The sequence below is a fragment of the Chelonia mydas genome, chromosome 2 (assembly GCF_015237465.2).
Source record: "Chelonia mydas isolate rCheMyd1 chromosome 2, rCheMyd1.pri.v2, whole genome shotgun sequence".
Taxonomy (NCBI): domain Eukaryota; kingdom Metazoa; phylum Chordata; order Testudines; family Cheloniidae; genus Chelonia; species Chelonia mydas.
The window spans coordinates 173,312,156-173,330,082 of NC_057850.1; the positions used below are offsets into that span (position 1 = coordinate 173,312,156).

The 17,927-nt window shown below is 43.6% G+C and overlaps 1 protein-coding gene across 1 annotated transcript in view; it reads right to left on the minus strand.

Moving 5' to 3' along the window:
* Positions 1–17,927, minus strand: part of EPDR1 (ependymin related 1) — a 55,837-nt gene that overhangs the window by 25,650 nt on the left and 12,260 nt on the right. The gene's annotated exons all lie outside the window — the stretch shown is intronic.

A 17,927-nucleotide genomic window follows, 5' to 3' on the forward strand; every position in this document is an offset into this window, starting at 1 on the left:
AATTTGGGCAAGGTATAAGCCTTTGAAAAATTTCAGTTTTCATACGCTCAACTTGTTTGAGTTTAGTGGTTAAATTCTCTGAAGATTCTGTCCTCAGTGAGCATGCTTAGTCCCCTCACAGGTCTTACCATGTGAACTGAGGCACAGGGAATTGAGGCTCAGGGCAATTAAAGCCAAAATTTTCAAAACGTCCTCTAATTTTGGGTGCCCAATTTGAGACACATAGTGAACAATTTTCCAGAGTATTTAGCATGTGTACAGCATATTATATGTTCAAAGCACAGCTCCAGTCAGATTTTTCAGTCCAGTTGCAGTTGTAAGTGCTCAGCACTTCTGCAAATCTGGTGTCAAGTGTAGAAACTGAGCACAAAGTTAATGGCCATCTGTGAACATTTTAATGTAAGTATTTGGCTTAAATGATTAAGCCAGATCACAACTCTGAAGTATAAGAAAAGATAGAATCCAATTCTTCAGGGTGGCATTCAACTTCTTTAACCAAAAAACCATTTCTTCTTTTCCTGGAATCACCTGCCTCATTCACAACCCTTGCAACAAGTGAGGCACGGCTCCTACAAACAACAGCCTTACTCACTATACAACCTTGATTCATTCTCAGAGTACCATCTATCCCCTGCACTGATGTAGGGGTCCTGTGGAATGATGTAGGGGTCCGGTGGAAAAAATAGGTGTGATTATGTAATTAAAGACTCTGTCATAATGCATATGGGGAACCTTAATTGTGGCATTTCCTAATTTTTGAGTGCTTGACTTTTCAACCCTGAACATTCTTTTAATGTAATTTTTTTAATGTAATATTACATAAGACCAGGTGGAAGTCAAAGCAATTCAAAATGTTATTAATTCACCATATAAAATATATATAGGTAGGAATCACTTCACCCACTGCTCAGGTGAAGTTATTTAAAGGTTAAAACATGGAAAACATTTAACAGTGGTTAAAAGCCATTTAGCAAGACTCACAGCAGCTCAAGAGAGAAAGTGAAGAATAGTGTATCCAAATACAGGGGGAAATATAGGTAAGTGAAATGTAATTAGACAAACTGGAAGTTGATTAAGACATCCTGATTCTTGTGAAAATTGCCACAGAATTATTACTGGCCTAAAGTAAATTTACATTCTCTTTGTTGAAAGAAAAGTTCACACCATTGTGATAGGGGTCAGGAGAACTACCTGGTATCTGGTCAGTAAAATGCTGAATTTGTGAACACTTAAGCATGTGCATAACTTCTGTTCCACTGAATACAGTGGAGCTACTCATGTAAGTACAATTATGCATATGCTTAAGTGTTTTCAGGATCAGGTTTTAAGGGTTTAAATCCAGCCCAGCTTCCTCTTCTGCTTGCATAAGTTCAGCAGTGGCTTCTTGAGATTCAGAGAGAAAGAGAATGCCTTTGGGAAAGTGAGCTGCACACATGCAGCTGAGTCTCATGGCATAGCAATAACTTTTGACCTTGAATTATCATCTGGAAAATTTGCAAATTAACCAAAGATAAAAATGCTGATTTATCTTTTAAAATGATGTGACATACACATTACATCCTGTCTGGTTTTAAAGGATTTCGCTTCTCTTTCTTCCTTCAAATCCCCCCTCAAAACCTATTTTCTGTGGAAATTCTTCCTACTTTATTTCCCCTAACAATCATCTCTTCACACCTTCCTTTCCCTGAACTGTTATCCAGTGTCTTGCCTTCTCTGTGTTGTCTCTCATATATTATAAGGTATTTGGGGGAAGGGAATATGTTTTACCCTGTATTTTGTAAATCAAATTATATATTATTTATATTGCATAAGAGATATATTCTGCCACCCTTACTCAAGTGGAGAGTACCTTAGGCTTCAATCCTCCATATGCTTATGCATGTACTCAACCTTAAGCACACGAGTAGTCAGTCTAACTTCAGTGGGACGACCTGCATGTTTAAAGTTAGGCGTGTGTATAGCTATGTGCAGAATTGGAGCCAAACCCTGTAGATACATTTAGTTGACTTTGCTTTCTCAAACATAAATACCTAGCAATGTGTATATTAATAAAACAAAATAAAAAACCCTAACAACACAAGATACTTCACTGTACACACTTCTCACCCTGGGGAGAGGATGAGAAAAACTCATTACAGAGGTTAGTAATGTTGCTTAATGCACAACTGGAGGGCACTCTGATACTAAAGTGATGAGCACAGAATAAGACTCTAAATAGAACAAAATAGACTACTATGCCCACAATGAAATCATTGGTGTGCAGAGGTGTGCGTGATAATCTTTGATAATAAAGCAAGTAAACAAGTTTATACTGTAAATAAATATACTCTCCCTAGGTCTTACAAAAAATTCAGACATACCCATTATCCTAATTTTTACAGTGAGGATTGCTTCTGTGTATGTCTATATGCCTCCACACAGTGAACATAAGGTACTCTGCAGTTTTGCCAGACTTGTATTTCATTACACATTATTGAAGGTGAACTGCTAAATTGTTATTTTACAAAAAGAACTGTTTACCAGTCAAAATTAATAACAAAATGTGCATAGACTTAAAAAGGACAACCTGGCATATTTTAAAACAAAAAAATTGAAAACCATTTCCTCTTTTACTTTCCTGCCAAGTCCTAAATGTACTCCCTGTAGTTGTTTTAGGTGCTTGAGATGTCACCGGCTTCCTAAGGGGAAGCATGGATTCCTGAAAGTAGGTCTTTGCAGGAGAACGGATTTTTCAAATATTTTGTTTTTTAAAAAGTAAACGTAGTTGGAATCTTTATCTACAATTACTATTATTCTGTTAATAATTTCATTTCTTAAACAGTTTCTTAAAACAACCCCCAAAATCCTTTATACCTCGCCTTCAGATATAATTTATAAGGAGCTACTTGGTCCAGTTTCTATCTTTCTGTTTTAGATTATTTCCCTTCCTCTCCCCTACTTTATGCTGTGTACTTAAAGGGACTCTGTTAAAAGCCTTTACAGTCCCTTTTTATATGACTTAAAATTAATAAAATCCTTTACATTAGGGCATGTATATAGTGTTTACTTCTCCTTTTGTGAACATAATACTCCCTCTCACTTCAATCAGGCCTTATATTAGCTAATAATGTTTACAAAGCATTTGGAAGGAGAAAGGCAGAATGTTATATATTAGTATTATTATTATTGCTGATGTGTTGTTCAGATGTGAACGACGTCATTTTAAATTGTTGCAAATGAACTTCAAAGTTAATTTTTTTCACCTCCACTAAAATAACTGGAAGCGTGGATAATCTACCTCTGTCTTGATGGTATTGTTTAGATTTGTCTAGCTGCATTTTCAAAAAGATCATTGGTGCAATTGGTTTAAAAACATTGTGAGAGCCTTCTTCACAACTAGAAGTGATAGAAATTTCACTTTTTAAAAAACAAGTGTTTCTATTCTGATAAATATAACAAAACCTACAAGTAGCTCTACATCCTTAATTCTTTGGCTTTCTTATGCCCTGTTTGATAATGTATACCACAACTTTCATAGAAATATTGCTTCTTTTTACAAATCAGTTTTCTAAACAAAATATTGATCAGTGTATTTCACAAGCCTAGTTCATTAAATGATGATAGCAACAGTTAATCTCTTCATTTTAATTTTAAATAAGAACATTGTAGAGGAGACAAAAAGCTGCTGAGTAGACATTCAGACAGACGATAAATACTTTCTTCAGGTCAGGAAGACTTCATCTGCTTTTGGAAATCTCTGGTCAACTCATTTCCTAACTGTGAAGCATTCATTTTTTTTTTTTTTTGGTATGCTTCTGGGAACTCCATTCCTCTTTCCCATGATGTTTCAGTAATTTCAGACTTGTGTTTTTCTTCTGGTGTATCTGACTTCAACAACAGTAATTACCATATTTGATATCACATGTTTGGCAAAGAGGCAGAATTATAATATATTGTACAAATACGGTATTGTACATATACATGTGGCAGTACATGTAATCTAATGTTTTGTCAATGCAGTACTTTTTAGACTGACCAAAAATGTTCTCAGATTTTACAGGATTTTCTTTTCCAAGGAGCCTGAGCCTTCTGTATCAGGTATCTAATTAACAAGTTATAAACAGAACTTTGACAATACGAGTTTTGAACTGGAAGACACAGGCAGCTTAATCCAGTTAGTTATGAAGTTCAGGTAAAAAGAAAATTTTAAATATAAGAAAAGAATCAAAACCTGAAAAGTCAAAGCTAAATCAACTAAGAGGATTACATATTTCTGTGATTTTACTGAAAAAAAAGCATTAAAAAGTTATACAACTTTTTATTCTTTTGATTTTTGTAACATAAATTAGATTAATTACTTTGCCAAAAATGACAGGAAACTACGTTTTTCAGTAAGAAAAGATTTACATCGTTTTCGTTGCTGTTTCTTGTGGGCCAACTGATGTTCCATAATATAGAGCCTAATCTAGCAAGCTTTAATAATCCATTCTAATTTAAGATGTGATTCAGGAAAACACTTGAAACATGTTTAAATTCATTCCTATTTAGGATAGCACTTAAAGCACATGCTTAACTTTAAACACAAGGTTAGAGCCCACTGTATTGTGTTTCAATGGGATTTAAGCATGTGCTTATGTTCTGTCCTAAATGGGGATGCATTTGAGCAAATCTTTAAGTACTTCCCTGAACAGGGATGTTTTCCTGAATTGGGGCCTTTAGTAGTCCCCTTAAAGACAACGGGTTACTCATAAGAAATGAGATGGAAAATAGTAACAAAAATATTATAATACCTTCATATAAATCAATAGTGTGGCCTCATCTGCAACACTGTGTGTAGTACTGGCCACCCTATCTTTGAGTTTGTACAGCACCTCGCACAACTGGGGCTCCTAGGGCATACAGTGTACAAATAGAAATAATAAAAGGATATTGCAGAACTAGAGAGGGTTCAAAAAGTTGGGGAAAAGTCTTCTATTGAGAGGCTGAAAAGACTGGGTGTGAAGGAGCAGAGAGACCTCAGCCGGGCACAGCAGGGGTTAAAGAACACCTGTGGGTTCAGCTAGCCCCACCCCGTTATACCTGCAGCCAATGCCAGGCCTGGAGGGGGGAGAAAAGAAGGGAGCCTGGCTCAGTCAGGGGCTGACTGGCAAAGAAGCAGGAGCCTGCCTGAAGGCACAGACCAGCAACCTGCCTGCCAACGCAGCCACTGGAGGCAAATAAGTCTTCCCCGACCAAGGGGAACCTGCAGACAAGCCCCAATTGCGGGAAAACTGGACTAGAGGGGCCACGCCCCAAACTAAAAGGACTTAAATAGGGAGCAGCCCAGGAAAATAGGCCATGAAGCCCTCCTCACGGCTGGGAGGAAGGTCCTTCTCCCCTGCTTAGGGGTGAGCGACACGGGACACTGGGTCAGGACCTGAGAGAGGAGAGCTCAGGTGCCCCTTCAGCCCTCCCTAACCAACGATCTAGCCAGTAGGCTTCATGGCCACTGAAGCCCCTATCACAAACGGTGGAGAGTGTGGGCATCACCCTAGTCCCTGCTGAAGGAAATTTAAAAAAAAAAGAGAGAGAGAGAGAGAGACAGTCCCGGGGACAAACACTTGAATGGAGATGGAGCAGCTGCTGAAATGGATGGCAGAGGAAAACACCCAGCATCAACAGCAACAACAACTACTGCAGCAGATGGCCACATAGCAGCAGCAGCTAAATGGCAAATTGGCAGTCCCAACAACAGCAGCAGCAACAGCTGGTCCAACAGGTGTCATCCATTTTGCAATCTGCTGCTCCAGCAGAGCTGCCTAACCCCGCCTCTATCAGGCTTGCCAAAATGGGGCCTGATGATGATCCTGAGGCTTTCTTCGAGACTTTTGAGCAAGTGGCCACAGTAGCCCGGTGGCCCAGAGACCAATGGGCTGCCGTGGCTGGCCCCGTACTTAACCTGCATCACGTGCTTTAGATCCTACTGCCGTCCAGGACTATGCCCAAGTTAAAGCAGCGATCCTTGATCCCCTAGATATCTCAGAGGAAACCTTTTGGCAATGCTTCCAGGGGGATTGGTACCCACTGGGGGCCCGACCCCGCCTAGTCACCCAGAAGCTGCGCGACTCATGCTGGAGATGGCTCAAACCAGAAGCCAAGACAGGGACACAGGTTGCTGAGTGGGTCCTGCTCCAGCTGTTTGTCCAGATCCTGCCCCCTGGGGGAAGAGAGTGGGTGTTGCGGCATCATCCTGACACCACAACGGATGCCATCCAACTCATGGAGAACTACCTAGCCGGCAAGTCTCCCATAACGGCACCCCCTTTGCATTCAGCTGCAAATAAGAGCCCCATGTCCCTAAAAGACGGACCCACTCATGGACCCCAGGATCATGAGGAATGCCAGCATCCTTCCTCCCTCTCAGAGCTCTGGAGGGCTCAAGGATCTAGAGGTGCCAGAGCTCTCCAATCCAGAGGTCCAGAGTCATTTATCCACACCCCAGCTTGGGAGACCACAGGTCCACCAGTGGCCTTGCCAGGGCCCTTGCTTGGCCCAGAACTCAGGGAGACCCGTCATGACCCGACCACCTAGGTACCCAAGTAGGAAACCCCATGTGCCACCCAAGTGTTTCACATGTGGCTGTTCTGGGCACTGGTCCAAAGAATGTCCGTACATGAAATGTAGCTTTGGGAAGATCTGGACTCCGTGAGCACGAGCACATGCTGGGGACCCAGCAAAACTGACCATCACACTGTGGGTAAATGGGAGAGAAGTGATGGGACTAGTAGATTCAGGGTTTGCCCAGACCCTGGTACAAAGTACAGAGGTGCCTAATCCCAGCCCAACTCAGGGCACATTATGCTACAGTGCGTGCATGGGGATGTGAGGGCCTATCACTGCACAGAAGTGACTTTAACAATGGGGAGACGCGAAGAGCCCCTGATGGTCGGGCTGGCCCCAACACTGGCCTACCCAATTATTTTGGGCAGGGACTCGAACTATTTTGGGGAATTGTTAGTGGAACTGCTGGGACCCCGTTCAACGGTCAAGGGCCCCTACCTCTGGCCACTGGCCGGCCTGAAGCTGCGACCCTTGTGGGGCAGGGGAGATTGCTGACCCTGCTGAAGGGATGTCCCAGTCCTCAGCGTCAACCCAGGCCAACCAGGCCCCCTCCCAGCCAGGAGCGGAGCTCTCCCTATTATCCAAATCAGAGATCCTGACTTGCCTCTCTGACTTTGTGGAGGAGCAACGGGCTGACGATACCCTGAGTCGGGCATACACCCAGGTGGCGGCAGTGAACAGGGAGACTGTCGAACCCCACCAAGTGGGATGGTTCCCACGCTTTGAGTTTCAAGGTGACCGTCTGTACCACATACATAAATATCAACCAACTGAAGAGATTCAACATAGCTCTTGGTGCCCCGACCTTACTGTAAGGAAATTATGCAACTCTCCCATGCCATACCCGTGGCTGGGCACCTTGGAAGGGAAAAAAAGTTAGCCCAGATTTTAGCCCAGTTCCTTTGGCCAAGGGTCTACAGAGACGTGGCAGATTTCTGTGCCTCATGCCCACAGCGCCAGCTCCCTGCACCTCGGCCAGCTGAGAGAGCCCCTTTCATCCTCCTTCCACTTATAAGTGTACCCTTTGAGCAAATTGGAGTCGATATAGTCAGCCCGCTGGAGAAGAGCGCTGCCAGATACCAGTTCATTCTTGTTGTGGTGGACTATGTGAGCTGGTACACCGAAGCAGTGCTGCTACGCTCCATGAATGTCAAGGGGATGGCTATGGAACTTATGAACATCTTCACCCAAGTCAGGGTGCCCCGGGAAATCCTGACAGATCAAAGGACAAACTTTATGTCTCAGACGATCAAGTAGCTTTGCCGGTTACTTAAAACCAAGACCCTACGAAATGGATGGTCTGGTGGAGTGCTTTAACCAAACCCTAAAAACAATGCTCTGAAGGTTCATCCTGACAGACGTCCAACATTGGAACCAGCTGCTCCTGCCTCTCTTGTTCGCGGTCTGGGAAATACCTCAGTCTTCCACTGGCTTCTCACCGTTCGAGCTTTTGTATGGGATGCAACACCGGGGATTTTAGACCTTGTTTGAGAACTGTGGGAGGAGCAACAGTCATGGTGCAGTATCTTTTAAACCTGTGGGAGAGACTTCAGGCTCTAGGCTCGTCTGCCAGGCAGAACCTCCTACATGCCGAAGATACCCAAGAGGCAGCCTACAATAAACAGGCGCGTCTCCGAGAGTTTCAGCCCGGTGACTGGGTGCTGCTATTGTTGCCCAGTTCGGAGTCGAAGCTCCTGGCCCACTGGCAAGGACCGTATGAGGTGATCCGGCGTGTGGGGCAGGTGAACCAGACAAACGTAAGGTACGACAAATCTACCAGGTGAACCTGTTAAAACCATGGAAAGCCCCAGAAAGCTTGCTAATAACACCGTACCCACCAGAACCTGAACTAGGCCCCACAGGCAATGAAGGCTTCAACTCCAGGGATCGTTAACATTGGGGACAATCCTACCCCAGAGCAGAAGGGTCAGGCGCAGAAACTGATCACCGCTTTCTCTTCCATTTTCTCGACCCGACCGGGGCGGACTCACCTAATAACTCATCATATTCAGACAGAACCGGGTATTAAGGTCAGAGAAAACCCCCAGCCCCTTCCCCAGAAGCTTAGAGAGGCCATGAAAGACCAACTCAGGTCGATGTTAGCATTGGGGGTGATTGAGGAGTTGTTTAGCGATTAGAAAAGCCCCGTGGTACTGGTCCCTAAGCCCAGTGGAAGCACCCGCTTTTGCATCAACTTCCGAAAGGTCAATGCAGTATCGAAGTTCAATGCCTACCCAATGCCACGGGTTGATAAACTGCTTGATCAGCTGGGAAAGGCGGAATAGACTTAACCACTTTAGACTTAAGAAAGACTATTCGCAGATCCCACTCACACCCGAATCCAGGGAAAAGACAGCTTTCTCCACCCCCTTCGGGCTTTTTCAGTTCCAGACCATGCCCTTCGGTTTGCATGGGGCCCCGGCCACATTTCAGCGGCTAAGGGACAGAATTCTTCACCCCCATAGTGGGTATGCAGCTGCATACCTCAATGACATGGTGATTTATAGTCGCGACCGGCAACGCCATTTGGAACATGTGACAACGGTCCTGCAGTCCCTCCAGGAGGCCGGCCTGACAGAGAACCCCACCAAATGTCACCTTGGGAAGAATGAGACCACCTACCTTGGGTACACATTGGGAAGGGCTTAATCTGACCCTTAGTTGACAAAGTCCAGGCCCTCCAGCTGTGCCCCCCGCTGTCCTCAAAGAAGCATATATGCTGATTCCTGGGACTAGCCGGGTACTACTGCCACTTTATCCCAGGCTTCGCCTCCATTGTGGCCCCCCTTTCCGATCTCCTCAAGAACGAGAGTCCTAAAAGGATCCTGTGGACCAGAGCCTGTGAGGAGGTGTTTCAAACTCTGAATGCCTGGCTCCCTCAGGAACCCATCTTGTACAGCCCTGACTTTGCCAAGGAGTTCTTGTTACAAACAGACACCTCAAACGTGGGCCTAGGAGCAGTTCTATCGCAGGTAGTAGGGGGTGTCCAACACCCCATTCTATATATTAGCAGGAAGCTATTCCCGCAAGAGAAGACCTATTTGGTAATCCAGAAAGAAGCCCTCGCGGTAAGGTAGGCCATGGACTCGCTCCGTTATTATCTTCCAGGTGCGCACTTCACCCTCATTACCGACCTTGCCCCCCATGTCCATGCCATGAAGGACACAAATCCCCGAATCATGAGGTGGTACCTTTCCCGCCAGCCCTTCTCCTTCCACATCCAGCACCAGGCCGGGAGAGACAGAGCCCATCTGAATTCAAACTTCTTTCCACTGGATGGTGGAGAGCAGTTGGAGGGGGGGCAGACCCCAGAGGAGGTCATGGGTGGGGGGGGATGTGTGAAGGTTCATAGAGGGTGCAGCTGGGCACAGCAGGGGTTAAAGAACACCTGTGGGTTAATCTAGCTCCACCCCATTATACCTGCAGCCAATGCCAAGCCTGGAGGGGGGAGAAAAGAAGGGAGCCTGGCTCAGTCAGGGGCTGACTGGCAAAGACGCAGGAGCTCTCTGTATGCCTGCCTGAAGGCACAGACCAGCAACCTTCCTGCCAACGCAAGTAACTGGAGGCAAGAGTGATTTTATTAAACATAAAAAGTAGGATTTAAGTGGTTCCAAGTAATAACAGACAGAACGAAGTAAGTTATCAAGCAAAATAAAATAAAACATGCAAGTCTAAGCCTAATACAGTAGGAAACTAAATGCAGGTAAATCTCACCCTCAGAGATGTTCCAATAAGCTTCTTTGATAGACTAGACTCCTTCCTAGTTTGGGTCCAGCAATCACTCACACCCCTGTAGTTACTGTCTTTTGTTCCAGTTTATTTCAGGCATCTCTTTGGGGTGCAGAGGCTATCTTTTAAGCCAGCTGAAGACGAAATGGTGGGGTTTACAGGGCCTTATATAGTCTCCTTTGTGGGTGGAAACCCTTTTGTTCTCCTTTGTAAAATCCCCTTAACAAGATGGAGTTTGCAGTCACCTGGGCAAGTCACATATCTATGAATGATTCAGCTTTTGACAGGCCGATGCTATTGTTTACATGTTAGTTTGAATGTTCCCAGGAAAGCTCAGATGTGGATTGGTGTCTCCCGAAGTCCAGGTCAGTTAAGTGTTTCTTGATTGGGCACTTACTGAGAATAGTCCTTTCTCAAGAAGCTGACCAAATGCTTCACTGAGGATACGTAGAATCAAACAAATACATAGCCAATATTCAGAACTTCAAATACAAAAATGATACACACATACAGACAGTATAATCATAACCAGCAAACTACAATCTTCCCATAGAAATCCCACTTGGCCTCCTCTGTATAAGAATTGGTGCAACCATAGGACCCTGTTTGCAACAATGATCTATACAGTCACAGTTTATGTCAATAACGTCACAATTAGATGTGCAAAACAAAGAGTATCATGGGAGATAAGAGGCGGCATGTGAGAGAGAGACAGGCAGCGACACAGGGAGAAAGAATTAAGCATTCATAGTTATGTTCAGAAGGGAAATGGCACTTCGGACAATCACTGCAGTAAGCAAGTGTGGTACAATATATAACAAGTGTTTAAAAAAACGTAGGTTCGTAATTATGGATCAGTTTGTGACACTTAAATCGAGCAATTCCAAATCCATCGCAACCCTATACTACTTTAAAGGTAGTGAAGAGACAATAGGTTCATCAGATCACCCAAGTGGTGTCAGTCTCACTCAAGAAACCATTTTTAGACACGAATAACCCTGCCAGTTGTTGTACTGTCTCAATTCTCCTAATTTTAAGGAAGGCTATTGAGAAAGTAGTTATGGGCCAACTCCAGCTGCCCCTGGATTCCGTCAGTGTCTTAGATCCCTCTCAAGTCTTGGTTCAAATGGTACGAAAATGAGACTGCGTTGATATCAGTGGTTAATAATCTCCTTCTGGAAATGGACAAGGTTTAGATGTCAGTGTTATTGTTATCAGCTCTATCTGCAGCTTTTGATACCAAGGTACTGCCATCTGCAGAATCTTGCCAGAGTGGACCAAATGGCTTTTCTGAGAGCTCCCAGAGAGTAGCGCGGGGCAACTGCTCATTCTCTTTGAGGGTCCTCACATGGCAGTTCAATAAGAGCCATTTTGTTACTCTTATTCCATGGACGTATGAAGCCACTGAGGGAGACTGTGAAATATGGGGGATTGCAGTGTCTCCTGTACACTGAGGATACTCAGCTGTATGTGTCTTTTTCAATTAACCCAGATTACACCATCTCATTATTCCTCAGTGCCTGAACGAGTTAAAGGCCTGGACAAAAGCAGCCTGGCTAGAGCTCTGTATAGATAAAATGGAGGTGATGCTTCTTGGCACTGGGAGACATGTGGCTGCTTTTCACCAGAATGGTTCCAAGTCCTTGGTTTCTATTGAATCCATTGTACCTTTCATTAACTACAACTGGTCAGAAACCTGCAACTATTCCTCTGATCGGGAGGTCTTTCCACTGTCACCCACACATTTGTCACCTCCATCACTGTTACTTTATGCACTGGCTCTATCCTTGCTGCTGTACTGGAGATAAATATAAGGACAGATCCTGATCCCTAATCTTACCATTTAAAAGATACACACAGATACAACGAGATGCACTGGGAGAGCCAAATTAGAGTGCAGGATTAGAGAGCTTATTTTATTTTGTTTCATTGATCTCACTCTCATCTCCTATAATGTAATATTGTGTGGAAGAGGCATTCAACAGAGGCTAGTGTTACAGGGCGCTACAGAAGCAAGGCTTAGCGAGGCTTTGGAAGGGAGTCCTTTGAGGTATACTGCCTGGAACCTCCCTCAGCTTGTGGAGAATACAGCTGGCGACCTCTGGAATGGGCCACTGTGAATACATAACTCTGTACTCAAGTCTTCCCATTGGCTTCGTGATCATTTCTGAGGTCAGTTTAAGGTGTGCATCCTAACCTTTAAAGCCCTGAATAGTCTGTAACCCAGCCATCTTAGAGGAGGCTTCCTCTCACTCTTTCCCTCTGTGACATTTAGATCAGCTGGAAGGCTCTTTCCTCTTTATTCTTGAGGTTAAACACTGCACAATCAGCTGCAGGGCCTTCTCCGCAAAGAGCTCTTGCCTAGAGAATTTGCTTTCTTTGCAGGTCTGCCAAAACATGAGTCTAGTGAGTGCACAATGTAAGGTAACAACATTTGGTTAGGTATCTTTCAGAGCATTTGTGCATTTTTATTTCTGTTTGATTTTATTTCCATCAAAGGCAGTTTTTAAATTTCACCTTTATTACATTAAGATTTGTAATAACAATAGGTATCTAGCTGCTACTGTGATAATTGTTAATAAATTAATGAATAATAATCTTTGTTGTTGAAACAAATTTTGACTGTAAAGATGTAAATATTTAAGTAAATAAGAATTTTTAAATATGTTTTTAAAACTTTTTAAAATGTCTAGTGTTTGCTCTAAGGTAAATTGGTAAAAGTATATTTGCTACAGAATTATTTCATATATTACCTGTTAATATACTGCAGAAATTGACCATCATTGTTAAACAACTGTTCCTAAAGACATGACTTTCAGCTAAAACAGATTGGCTGAAGACATTTCTATTTTTAAGTTATATCCATTTTAAATGTATTAAAAAACAGGTGTGACTAAACGCCTGACTGACACATTTATTTTTTATTCAAGGACAGTTCTAAGAAATTGTAGCAAGGAAGACAAGACCTGTAAATAACAGTGGTATAAAAATACAGCACGGGCACTGCTGAAAGTTTTCCATTACTCAGGAAAAGGTCACTAGACCTACTTAATATGTTTAGACTACCCCATGCTGATTACAACATGACAGAAATAGGTTTACCATTTGGCATCTGACATGAATACAAAACCAAAGTCTCTGGCAAACAGGTAAGACTGTCTAACTTTCCTGACATGAAAGTGTCTGTGGCAGGTATCAGCTGGAAAAAAGAGCTGCTGTTCACTTTGAACATTTTTCATCAACAAGACCTGAGAACTTTTCTTATATGTGCAATAGTGATTTACTTTTTTCCTTCTAAGAAACATTTTCTCCACCATCACAACAAATATTCTTACCAAAGTAACTTATCTTTTGAGGTGGACAAATTATTATTATTATTATTGATAACCATCCAAAGTGTGCATATTGTAATTTTCTTGTATTTCCAATTTCAGGCACATTTAATAAGAAGTAATGGCCAAGATTTTCATAAGTGACTAGTGATTTTGACTACCTCATTTTTGGGGTGTCTGATTTTCAGAGAATGAGTATTCAGCATTTTCTGAAAATGAGCATGGATGCGCAGCATTTTCTGAGAATCAAGCCTGTTTAAGTTATCTCAAGTTGAACACCCAAAAATTAAGATGAAAATCATCCAAAATCATTACTTAAATTTGAAAATCTTGATCAATGCTTGCTTGTCTCTATTGTTTGCTTAAATCAGGGGCCTCAAACACGCAGCCTGCAGGCCGCATGTGGCCTGTGGAGCTATTTCCTGCGGCCCGTCATAGCTCCCCTCACCCCCCGCCTCTGCGCCCCCCCCCAAGCAGGCAGCATCCCTGCTCCTCCGCCTATCCCCCAGCGCTTCCTGCCACCAAACAGCTGTTTGGCAGCACTTAGGACTTTCCAGGAGGGAGGGGGAGGAGCGGGGACACGGCACGCTCAGGGGAGGAGGTGGAGAAGAGGCAGGGCAGGGCCGGGCCGGGGAGTTGGGGAAGGGGTTGGAATAGGGGCAGGGAGGGGGCGGAGTTGGGGCACGAACTTTGGGGAAGGGGTTGGAACAGGAGGAGCAGGGGTGGGGCCTCATGGAAGGGGTGGAGTGGGGGCGGGGCTGGGGGTAGAGGCAGGTGGCTTTTGTATCTTTATATGTAAAGGTGTAAATGATGCAGCCCTCGGTCCAATGTACTAGTCCTCATGTGGCCCTCATGGTGATTTGAGTTTGAGATCCCTGGCTTAAATTATTATCCTAATATACCAGAAGATCAGCCTTCCTACTGAGGGGGTCTCATGCCTCCGGCTTACATTTTCAGGACTTCCAAAGCTTAGGCATTTCTGGCACATCCTTACCTCTTTACACACACATTCTTCAGGCTGTATATCCAACCCTTTGGGGTTCTTTTCTCAAAGGCTACCTTCTTGCATCTGTGACTGGGTAGGTGACTCTTCAGAAAGAGCTACATCAGCATTAACCACTTATTCACCAATACAGTTGAGACCTGTCCCTCCAACCTCCTACATGGCTATCAAGAGCCTTTTCACACTTCATCATCTACATTAGGTTCCCAAACACCTGCTACTATTTACAGATCCCATTCCAGCACCCTCTCTATGAAAAATATGTGCACCAATATACTTCTCATTTTCCATCACAATGTGAGCATGAGTCCCAGCCATCGCAGTACAACCAGATAATCGCTATCACTCCAGCTACTGTACAAATACCAGGATAGACTACAATGAACTGTAACATATTTTCCAAAACAAATTTAGGGCCTGATCTAAAGCCCAATGAAGTCAGTGGAATGAAGTCAGTTGAATTAAATAGACTCTTAAATCAGGTCCTTATTACCTGAGTACAAAGAGTAGTTGAAAAAAAATCTAAAAAAGGCATTTGAAATACTTAGCACAGATGCAATATCCATCAAGTGGATAATGCAGATTATATGGGTGCATGCTGGAGTATGGAATGACGGCAGAGAGAACGTTGTTTGTAAAATCTTAATTTCCAAAAGTTTATTTTTCACAAATTTACAGTAACTGAATTTTCTGGTTTTAATGTTCTAGAATTTATTTTAGGCAAAATAACTAATAGAATATATCTTTACATCCTTGCTTATAACCACCTGAATTATCTGGTGCATATTCCCTGTCATAAAAGAACTGTGCTGGTTTTGAGGACCTCCCTTTTTATCCTCACCAATCTTCAAAGTTAATTGGATAACTTCTTAGGGCAGTGGTTTTCAACCTGTATTTAAGATTTCCAAAGGGGTCCACACCTCCATTCAAAACTTTTTAGGAGTCCTCAAATGAAAAAAGGTTGAAAACCACTGTCTTAGAGATCTGAGATGTAGGAAAGTGAGAGACTTTTTTGCTCCATGTAGCATTTTATTGTAATTCCGTATCTCAAAGATGCCATGGTCTAGAGAAACTCCATATTTTTTGTACAAGGTTGACCCTGAAGAGGAGTGAGGTAGTAGAAGTTCTTCAGGGAGTGACAGGGGCTACTGAGAGTTTGTCAGAGATGGGCTTATAAGGCGTTAGTGAATCAAAGAGTAAGGGGTGAAGATCCTGCTGTGGCTCATCTCTTCTGGCAGGAAGTGTTTGTGGGTAAATATGGCAGAGGCCAGGAGCAGGATCTTAAAACAGAAGGCCAGACTGTCCTCTACACTACATGACTGCACCATCTGGAGATTTTCCCTATGCTGGGAAAATTCCTGGGTAGCTAGTTAAGCCCTTCTTTGTGCTGCTGGAGTGGCACATATGGGAAACTGTTGCCCTAAGCTCCAAGAGCTTCTTATGGCTGTCAGACTTCAGGTGAGAGTTACACCTGCAATTCATTATGCATGGGTATACTGCTTCACCTGTGTAGGTCTGTGTGCATGGAGAACCCCACTAAAGTCAATGGGACTCCATGTGGGAACAGCGGTGCACCTATGCAAAGTAAACTCCAGGATTCTATGTTGTAAGACACTACTGGCTGCTTCATCAGAGTTTTAGATTCAGCAAACTATAGTTATTAACCTGATAAACAGAAACAGATGGACATCTATGTGTAAATTTGACCAAATTTTGTTTAGTTACATTGATGTTTGGCCTATCCCCCACTCATTATACTGGAATGAATTATAATAACATAAAAATTACAATTATACTGATGTGCATATATTGATATTTTAAAGATAATTATGGCTAATGTAGCTAAATATGTATGTTTGTTGTTTGCTCTGCTATGTTTGCAGTTTCAGTAGATAGAGTCCTGGCTGACATAGATTTATGCATATATTCTTTATATTCTGTGTTTACGAATACTCGATTCTAATAGGCATCATATAAATATGGTAATGATGATCTGCTATTTTTTAAACAAAAATTCTAGTAACATTTCTGAACATAAAAACAGAGAGAACTCCGTTTATATTGCACTTCCCATAGAAAGCCAAAATTACACTTGAATAAGTTTTGGGGGGGAATTAATATGAAGACCAGGTTGATGTTAACAGTAGGTCGTATTTAAAACCAATGGGTAACTAAGCATGGGAGAGCTGGCCTAATCTGACCCCTGAGCAAAAGACTACAAATTTAACTCAGGTCACCTGTTTTTAAAAAAAAATCCCCAAAACATTTTTTACATTTATAGTCCCTATTGCTATGGCATATAGGCATCTCAGTTACAACATATATTCTGTAATGTCATAATCCAAACTTATCTCATCTCATCTGCACAGCCCTGATGATAAGATGGTAGCCTCATACAACATCAACAACTGGATGAATGAACCTAGTCACCTGATGCACTGGGGGACTCTATTGACCAACATTAGTCCCATCTTCCCTTCATTTCTTTTATGTCCCTGTAGCAGGGTGGTAACCCCGCTCCTGCCAGAAGGAGATAAAGCAGCCCCACAGAGGGCTGCAGTGAGGAAAGCTGGACTAATTGGGAAAGCAGCCACAGCTGTAGCCAGTGCAATCAGGGCCCAGCTGACCCTTATAAGAGGGTGGCGGGTCAGAAAGACTCAGACACTCTCTCTGGCTCTAGACAGGGAAGGACCTGGCTGCCTGGGAACCTGAGAAGGGTACCTAATATGGAGCAGTGCTGGGGAAGGGCAGAGGGAGCTGGGAGCTCCAGCCTAGCAAAACCCCAGGCTGCAGGCTGAGTTAAGGGCCCACAAAGGGTACTGGGGCTGCAGAGGGGCAGCCCTGAAATAGGCAGAGGCAGCAGGTCCAACCCCCCACCTTGCCCCTGATGAGTGGCCTTTAAAGACTGTAGTCAGCCCCAGTGAGTGGGGGCTAGATGGTGACTGGCAGTAGCCACTGAGGCGAGGTGGGGATAGGGGGTTGGGAGTTCCCCAGATTGTGGGTTGCTGCGGTGGGCAGAACCCCTGGTAAAAGGCACCAGGGTCTGGGAGGGACACGAGGGCCAGGGGCAGGTGAGATATCAGCCAGCAGAGGGCACTCCGGGGCTGGAAAGAGCTAATTCCCTGGACAACCAGCAGGCGGCACCATGCCAGTGAGTCTCCACCCCGCCACAGTCTCCCATCCTAATTTTCCTCCTCATTGCTACAAAAAAGTGTAAGAGACACCAGAAACATCTTGACTCTTCTACCACCTAGTCAGTTATATAGTCAAGGTTCCTTTTCCCT